Below are 9,358 nucleotides of genomic sequence, written 5' to 3' on the forward strand. Positions count from 1 at the left end.
TAAAGCATTTTAGAAGATGTTGTTTTTATACAATACATTTGTTATGCGATAATAATTTGGTATGTGTGATTAATTACACAGAATGTGCAAACGACTTTCTGTGCCAGAGGGCCGCCATGTGCTGGTAGCGGAGGAAGAAGCAAACAGATGGTGTTGTGCTGGGAAGATAAAACTGAACAACGCCAGCACATCGTTCATATATTACGTCTGATACTCTCCGAAGATTGATTATTATAATCATTGAGGTGACTGCCGGGAAGGTGCTTTTCTTTAATTAGACACAAACCCGGCAACGTCCAAAAACAGAGATGCAACCAGGGAGCCTATTTATTCCATAACAAATGTTACTCCGCTCTTAAAGAACTTCATTTAAAGGGAACTGGTGAGAACGGCTCAGTGGAGGTTACACTGACACTCAGCGCTCATCCAGCACTAATTCAGGCTACACAGTACAGCTTTTCCTGAATTCACTACATAATATGGCTGCTTAAGCCCCGAAGAAGGGAGAGGGGGTCTTTTTTTCTCCTGAAACATGTTGGCTGTGCCTGACATATCAATTCAAATAGACAACTTAGACCAGGTGCAAGAGGACCATCTTCAAGCGAGATGACCATTTTTTTTAAAAGAGGCCCTATTAACCAGATGGTCTTTAGTTTAGCAATCCCTCCATTACAACCAGAGAGGCAGCAGCCTTGGACCATAACCAGGTTCTTACACTACACATATACAGTCATTACTCCTTACCCTTAAGGAGCACATCCACCATTTTTTCAGATTCACATCAAAACCAATTCCTACACCTACTGGTTCAGTGCTACCACAGATCTATAAGTTCCCTAGAGGCGAATGGAGGAATCCTGCTCAAATTACCCATTTTGGAAATATGTAATCAAAGCAGAAACTCAAAGTGCTTGAAATCAAAAAGTTCTCTTTTTTTAAATCAGAAAATAGTTAATATTTCCAGCAACTTTGCCTGCAGCCTCCTGGCTCTGGACAGTCCCTACTGCTTTCTATTGAGCTCTATGCAGGTCACATGTCCTGTCTCCAGAAGAGCCCGCCTGCGCCAAAGTTGAATGCCAGGTCTTGATCATTGATAGATATATACACGTACATACATATACGTTGACGGTTCCCTACAGACGGGTGGATTTACTCTCTCTGCTGCCCCAAGGCCAGGTTCCTCAATGCACCCCCCCCTACCCGCCAAACCCCACCCCCCAATGAAGAATGGCAGACCTGCAGGCTGCATACAAAACAAGCGGTGGCTTCCGCGCTCTACATTTAGCTCTGCTTGCCCAAAGCAGCTCCAAATGTAGAAAACAACTACCCACCCGGCACCCGGAACTGCATGTCCCAGGCGTCAGGAGATAGGAATTTTACACCCCTGCTGCCCCTCTACTTGGTTGGCCTTGTAGGAAATCCGGCCCTGCCTACAGCAAGTTAGAAGATCACTATATAGTAGGGCTGGTACTGATTGAAATTTTCGTGTTCGAATCGAAATGTTTTTTAATCGATTAATTTCGATTAATTATAACGCACATACAGATCCAACTACATTGGCCTATACACATACAGCACAGCAAGGAAGTAATAAAATGAACTAGTATCACACTAATCCAGCACGTTATTAATCTCACGTGCCCCACTCAATATGGCTGCCGCTTGAGTGGGGCAACTCAGAATAATAACGTGCTGGATTAGTGTGATCCTAGTTCATTTTATTACTTCATTGCTGTGCTGTATGTGTATAGGCCAATGCTTTGGCTGGCGCTCGTGCAGAACAAGTTTCTTGGGCAAACTCACCGGCCCAAGTGGCTCCGTCGGCTAACGAAGGGAAGGGGGGAGGAGTCATATGACGTCACAGAGATTGACGTCACCGGACTCCTCCCCCCTTCCCTTCGTTAGCCGACTGATCCACTTGGGGAAGGGGGGAGGAGTCCGGTGAGTCTTTTCATTAGCGATCAAAATAATTGTAATCGATTAAGCGGGTAATTAATAGTTAATTTACGCAGCCCTACTATATCGGTATCCATGTTTTCTTTGGGGGGCTTTGCATTTATTGAGCAAAACTATGGTATAGTTAACAGACCAAATTGGAACAAATAAGAGAAGTTCATTGTTAGGGTTTATTTTAAATTTTAGACAACTTTGTTATGCTAAAACGAACTTCCCTTTTACTTTTCCCAGCACCGGCAAAAGCTGTATGCAATGTTCCCTGCTGCTCTAGTGAGCTTTAGCCGCTCCAAAAATAATTTTATTGTTCTCTTTCTAAAATTCCCAGTCAATAAGCTATAAAGCATTCCAGCTACCAGAGTGCCTTTATTTCCGCTGCATCTGTGGAAAATATCAAAATAAATGGACTACAGAAACATGGGATTTGTACATTTTGAGATAATCAAAGTTCTCGAAATGCTTGCTTCAGGAGATGTCTACAGAAGCATTTTGATAGCCGCGGCTCCGAGGGATGTAGCGCTCTGTTGTTTTAAAGCGGCTCTCGCGCCGTGATTTGCTGCCGGATAAGGACAAATTGCAGTTTAATGCGGCCCTGGTTGTTCTGTCGGGCCGCATGGCAAACCGGTTGAAAAGAAATGTTCTATCTTTAAAGATGCCGCCAGCTCTCCTTAACCACCGGAGTACCAGCCTGTATATGCCCCTTCATTCCCAGACCATCCTTCAGTTTTCAGTGCTGTGAGTTTTTAATTTTTTAACTATAGAAATAAAAAAAGAAATAACAAAAACAACCTGTCCCCTTTACCGTCTATTAAAACAAAAAATGCCAGGACTGTACGAACACCCCCAAAATGACTCCTTTTAGGAAAGTAGACACCCCAAGGTGATCTCTTTGTTAAGGGTTATAATACATGACACAATTCAGAGGCAGGCTGGAGATTGTAGTTTAGAAGAGTTTGGGACAAATCCAGCGACGGGTTCCACCACTGGATCCATCCCTCCAGTTCCACTCCATTAAGCTTTTGGACCATGTTGGGAAGCCCTCCATCACATACACAGGAGAGGCCCCTGAGTGGTTCCAGTTCGTATGGTGCACATGGGTCAGCCTAGCATCACCACCAAGCAGGAGGACCCTGCCTTAATAGGCCACCACCTGTTTGACAACCAGTGGTCACAAAGGCTCTGCTCCCCAGGTGAAGGCTTACCCTCCATTCCTTTGGAATAATGAGACTTAGTCCACTTCTGTCTTTAACTCCCTTTTTACCATATGTGAAGTTGAAGAAATACAGGCAGCATCATTCCATCTTCCATTGCTGGCCAAGTCCTTGCCCACAGAAATTCTTGTTTTCATAACCTCCTGCTAATCTGGTGGTGCCCACTCGGCAGAGAAAAAGGGCTTTATCCCAAAGGGCAAGCCTCAAGTTGGAATTTACTACATTTTAATGGCTAGGCCCCAAAGCTTCCACTCTGCCAATGACTCCGGTCTCCGGAATTCACACGCAAGCTGCACTCCTTGACTCTACCCAAGCTACACCGCTATCTATCCCTGCAGGAGGTCAAAGCCATACCTACTACTAGCAGGACTTCCATGTATTTTACATAAAGCTGGTATAAACACCTGAACTGACCTTGCTATTGGCTTCTTCTAATGCCATGCAGATCAACACTCAAACTGGGGGAGGGAGGGGCATCACTATAAGCGAATCAGAGCTCTGCTGCTTTGCACAGTGCTATTAGTGAACAGTGTGAACCTGCTTAGATAGACCCCGTTACCAATGTAAAAAATTGCAGGTATAGGATAGAAAAATTATTATGCTTATTTGAAATGTTTTTGCTTCCTAAAATGTATTTTCATTCCATTGCAATTTGCCTTTTAACTACTGGGGCTGCTGACATCACATCCAAGATGGCGGCACCCGGTAGCAGTCTCGGGGCTTTTGAATAGCTACACAAGGAAGGACTTTAAAGGTAAATGACAAGCTCAGAATGCATTAAATGCACGTACAATCTTATTCACGAGACTTTTGTTGAAATGAAAGGTCTGGTGACAAGGTCTCTGTAACTTGACCCAGTCACAAGAAAGGTGTGCCAGTAAAAGAACAGTTAATTCTCACCTGCCCTGCTGCCTGCTGAAATTCACTCTGTTCCAGCTGCCTAGAGAATCTTCATCAATCAGCACTTCTAGGAGTATTAGATACCTGGTACGTCATCACCACTCTGTGGTTCCATTTGCCACACCTACATTAATAAAGGACGCGACAGTGACGTGGAGGCTGGTGGAGGGACACAGTACCCAATTGTGAGCCAGGTATCCAAAACACCCGGAAGTGTCTTGGATGAAGAAGATTTTTTGGTAGCATTAGAAAGTAAAGATCAGTGCCAGAGGTAGCAGGACAGATGTATATTAAAGAGACCCTGTCAGTATCTAAAAAAACTTAATGCAAGTCTCCTGCAATTGAAGAGCTCTTATACTCGCCTGCCTGGCTACTCATGTCTTTTACCACCCCTTCATTCCCACGCTGCAGCCTCCATATGACTCTTCAGCATTTGGCACTTCCAGGAATGTCGGATACCTGTGTTTCACACTGTGGTTTTTCCGCTGGCCTCTGCTGTGTCCTGTAATAACGTAGAGACCATCAGATGGAACCACAGTGCATGGAGGATTACCAGGCTTCAACAAATACAGACATGTCGAATTCTGAAGATTCTGGGCGGTAGCTCTTGAAAATCATGAATTTGTAACTGCTGCCCACCGGGAAGGAAGTTATTTTCCAGGGAAAGAATTGGTGATTGAATTCCAAAATGCCTTTGGTTTATCACATTGTGTAGCATACTCAAAGCGTCCAACCAAAACCTGTGTTTTTTTTAAATTTTTTTTAGTCTTGGGTAGAGTGGAGATCAGGTTTTACTACTGTCCGTGGCTCTGTTAGGGAGACTTTCCCTCAATTACTGTCCTAAGACAGTGGTTTCACCAGGTCGAAAGACCTATCAAGGATTAATGTTGACTGGTAAAGCCCCTTCTTTCATCGAATATTGCTCTTCTACATCTTCTGGTCTTCAAAACGATAGCATGGGTAACCTGTAAAAAATAAATGTATGTCATGTTAGCCATTCATACTGGTACTATGTCCTAATTATTCTCCCCAATCCTTTGGAAAATTTACTTCAGATGGCTTCATATGAAGCTAATTGGTTCTGATAGAAAATGTTCCTACCAGGGTGGTGAAAATGAAACAGGCAGAAATTGTTATATTGATCCGTTTTTAGAGGTTTTGGCAGAACGCCGTCGCTCACTTGTGCAGAGAGAGAAAACATTTCAGGGTTATTTTCTGTAAAAAGTAGCCATTTAGAAATAATGGTTATGTTCGGCACCTAGCTAAGATAAAGTGTTTGATGCAGAATTTGCAATTTGAGAGAGTTTTGTACAGGTCTTTTATGGGGAAATGTCAAACTTTAAACAATTTTAGCTGTTTTTAATGCAATACATAATACTGTAGAAGAAAATTATTTGTATTAAGTGCCGTCAAGTCAATGTTGACTCCTAGCGAACATATGGATAGTGTTTCACCAGAATGATCTGTCTTTTATATATGGGTCGTCAGTCTTTTTGTGATTGTATCTAACTTTCTTATTGGTGGTCATCCCTCTTCTTTGCCCCTCAACTTTTGCAAGCATAATTGTCTATTCTAATGAGTTGGTTCTACTCATAATGTGTCCAAAATAAGACTGTTTAGTCTAGTCATCAGTGTTTCTAGTAATGAGTTGGGTCTTCCTCTTCTTCACCGTTCAATTTTTCCAAGCATAACTGTATTTTCCAATGAGTTGGTTCTACTTGTTATATGTCCAAAATAAGACCACTGGGCTTCTAGTAAATGTTGGGTCATCCTCTTCTTTGCCCCTCAACTTTTCCAAAGATAATTGTCTTTTTCAATGAGTTGGTTCTATTCATAATCTGTCCAAAGTAAAACTGATTTAGTCTAGTCATGTGGGCTTTAAATGATGTGTTGGGTTTGATTTTGTTGAAGGACCTTTTTGCTTGTTTTTCATGCTGTTTGCTGTTTTAATTGTTCATCAAAAGCAAAGCTCACAGGCATAAATAATTTTCATATCTTGCTTCTTTCACACAGTCGATCCTGAAAATCGAATATTACATTCAAACCAAATTTCATAAAATTTGAATGTCTTGAGCCAAACTTCAGTATTATTTTTGGAAGTAGGCATCTGGGAGGAAGGGATCAATGGATGCTCCAGAGTCTGCCTTATATCTGCTTATACTTCCTCAGCAACCTTAGCTTGACTACCAATGCCACCAGGTCCTATCCTTCTATCTTATCCCAAATCCAGACTCGGAGCTCCCCTCTTCCCGTTTGCCCTCTCCCCCAGTGGACCACCCCAAACTCTTAGTTTTTAATAGTTTATGTAGGGGTTAGAGGATGGTCTAATGGAGGGACCACCCATTGGTCCTTGGTTCAGTCATGTGACATGAGAGGTTCTCAAGTTTCTTCTTGAATGTTGTAGAGAACAAGGATATCTCCCGTGAGTCCAGGGTGGGGGCAAGGAGGAGCCTTGACACCCTGCACTCTCAGGAAAACTGACGGCGTCATTCCACTTGGACTGGAAGCGAGTCAGCATCACTGGATTTTTGAGTCTGCAGAGGACAGCGCTGGTGATCAGGTAAGTATAGCAGCCAGAGTAGATTTTTTAGAGATGTTGTGGACTACCGTAATATTTTTTTCCTATTTGCCACACAAGGAGTTGGGATGTAAATTGAAACTCCAACACGAGATGCTTTTTACGTACCCACACTCCTTACTTTGGAAATTCAGGCTCATAAAGTCTACTTGTAGCTGAAATTTCAGTTTAAGGTGGACTGGCCCTTTAACACTCCTGGATTTTTTGTTTATCGACACCTTTTAAAATGATTCTGACCTTTTACAAAACATAATCTAGTCATGACTAAAAGCAACAACTCTATCATGAGACGGATAATTGTGATCCTGCGTTCCTTTCTTGCATTTATGTTTATAAATCAATATTTAGTTAATTGCCAAACATAATTATTCCTTCAGGATTCCCACAAGGTGACAGCGTTGCAATATTAAGGATTCGCTTAAATTTGTATGTATGTGTCACAGCTGAGTCTATAGCCCGGACTGATCAATAATATTACATTATGGTGTGACACTGAAAGGTCACCGGGCTCGATGATTTATGGAGGCCAACCAAATATGTTACATTACTTCAGCAGACTCTTCTTTTTTTTTTTTTAAAGGAACATCACTTTCGATGACCAATCCAAATATTAGCCAAGCAATAAAGTTGATAAAATAGGGACCTTAGATTGTATGTGTGCCAATGAGATAGGGTCTTTAGAATGTAGGTGTGCAAATGACATGGGGAACTTAGATTGTAGGCGTGGCTATGAAATAGGGATCTTGGATTGTAGGTGTGCCAGTGAGATAGGGGCCATAGATTGTTATTTGAAGGCAGGGAGTGATGTGAATTTACAGTATGTAAAGCGCTGTGTAAATTGCCAGGGCTATATAAATACCTATAATGGAAGAAAATGGTCAATGGTTCGATTCTTTCTCAGCACTAGCAGTTGGCTGAGGTCAATAACACGTTCTTTGAGTGGCCCTTTAAACTGTTACAAGCATACCAAATGTCATTAATGTAGCTGTAAAACAACAAGCACCGTGAAGCAAAATGATTATTTAATTCGTCCCTAGTTAACCTTCCCTGGCGCTGGATGCTTGGCAAAGAATGATGTTTCCAGGAACCCAGCTGAGCCCCGACTGCCCCAAATGCCGAACTTGTTTGTTTTGAAAAAGCTTCACACTTCACATTGAGAACCATTTATGCAGAAAGTCACACAGGAAGCTTAAAGCAGCCATCAAACCTCTATGCCATGTACGTAGATGAGTGCGCTTTCTGGGCCTGAGTGTGTGTGTGTGTTACCAACGTAACACCGGGATCAAAATCATGCAAGGATATCATGTAACATCATACTGTACATATGATACATATAATAGGATTATATCCTTATATCTATCATATGTATGATGTATGTACCATATAATATCACACATATGATACATATATGGATATAATCCTATTACATCAGTTGAATGAAGACACACCTCAATTATAAAGGATAAACACCTTGTATCCTAAATACAGAGGGATGATAAACATTGGGCATGCTCAAGCTGGAAGGCCTTCCATGAAGGCTGTGATCTTCCAACCAATAAGCTTGGACCACCCTGCAAGTCCAAAACCCTAAATCCACAGATGATCCATAAGAAGGAAAAAGAACTTGAAAAGTGTGAACCAAGCTGCTCCAGAGGTAACAAAAATGCCTTCCGGATTCCCAAAGGCAATCAGGTACTCTTTGAATCAATATATTAATACTTCTCCCAGACACTGTACTCCCGATCTCCTTTATCCTGTAGCCTGTAGCTGGGTCTTTTCAGATCTGGATAAACAATAGCAAAGCTGAAATGTGTGCCTTTCTTCCGGGCCTCCGGGTAAACTTCTTTTACTAAACTGGTTAACTCCTTCAAAGTGGCATCATCCATGTATAAATCTGCAGTTCACTGGACGGGACATGTCTCCCATTGTTTGTAGTGATTACTCTTAGAAGTAGGGGACACGTCTTCCCCCGGTCTATTGTCTTCTCTGGTTCTTTCTTAATCTCCTCCTGCGTCACCCAGGACTCCACCGCCATCGCCTCCAGTTTCTAAACTACTCGGGGAACAACCGACCAGAAAATTGTATATTAATACTTCTTATATGTGGCCTTTTATACTTGGGATGCAATATAAGGATGTTCAATGCAAAACCCACACACATTCATTCAGTCTTGATTGTTGACATGATATCTGGAAGCCAGTGGGTATTAAGTCTCTGCAGCATTTATTTCATGAGAGAACATTGATTACCTTTCCTAGTTTGCAGAAGGAGGTGGGAATATCGCCCACTAAGTTTCTGACCTATTTCCAATTGCTTCACGTTGTTAGGGCTCAGTTTGGTGGTACCTCATTAATATTGTTCCTGTCACCTTTGGAAGGGCATCTTCAAAAAGAGGGTTCCGTTAAATTAATTTCCTCTTATTCTGCTGAGCTTTGAAGCTTTAACTCTCTCTCTCTGGTTCCGGAAAGCCAAGCAAAAATGGAACTTGTTGGTCCCTCAGATTACCTCTGATGATTGGGAAGAATTGGTAGCCACTTACAGGTCTTCTTTAATCTTCTCCCAAAACAAAAAAAATTAAAAATGTTTTTACCAAGTACACCATAACCCAATGGCCCTTCACAAGTTTAAGTTTTAGAGCCTCTCCTAGATGTGTTAAAGGATGCTCTGAAACTGCCAACTTCTTCCACTCGTTTTGGACTTGCAGGGCGGTTCAAGC

The 9,358-nt window shown here is 42.1% G+C and overlaps 1 pseudogene; it reads right to left on the bottom strand.

Moving 5' to 3' along the window:
• Nucleotides 1-4,991: 4,991 nt before the first annotated feature.
• On the bottom strand, nucleotides 4,992-8,714 carry LOC108802393 (annotated as a pseudogene).
• Nucleotides 8,715-9,358: the final 644 nt, after the last annotated feature.

This window comes from Nanorana parkeri, unplaced genomic scaffold, assembly GCF_000935625.1.
Source record: "Nanorana parkeri isolate BGI_ZX_2015 unplaced genomic scaffold, ASM93562v1 scaffold50, whole genome shotgun sequence".
In the NCBI taxonomy this organism is placed as follows: Eukaryota; Metazoa; Chordata; class Amphibia; order Anura; family Dicroglossidae; genus Nanorana; species Nanorana parkeri.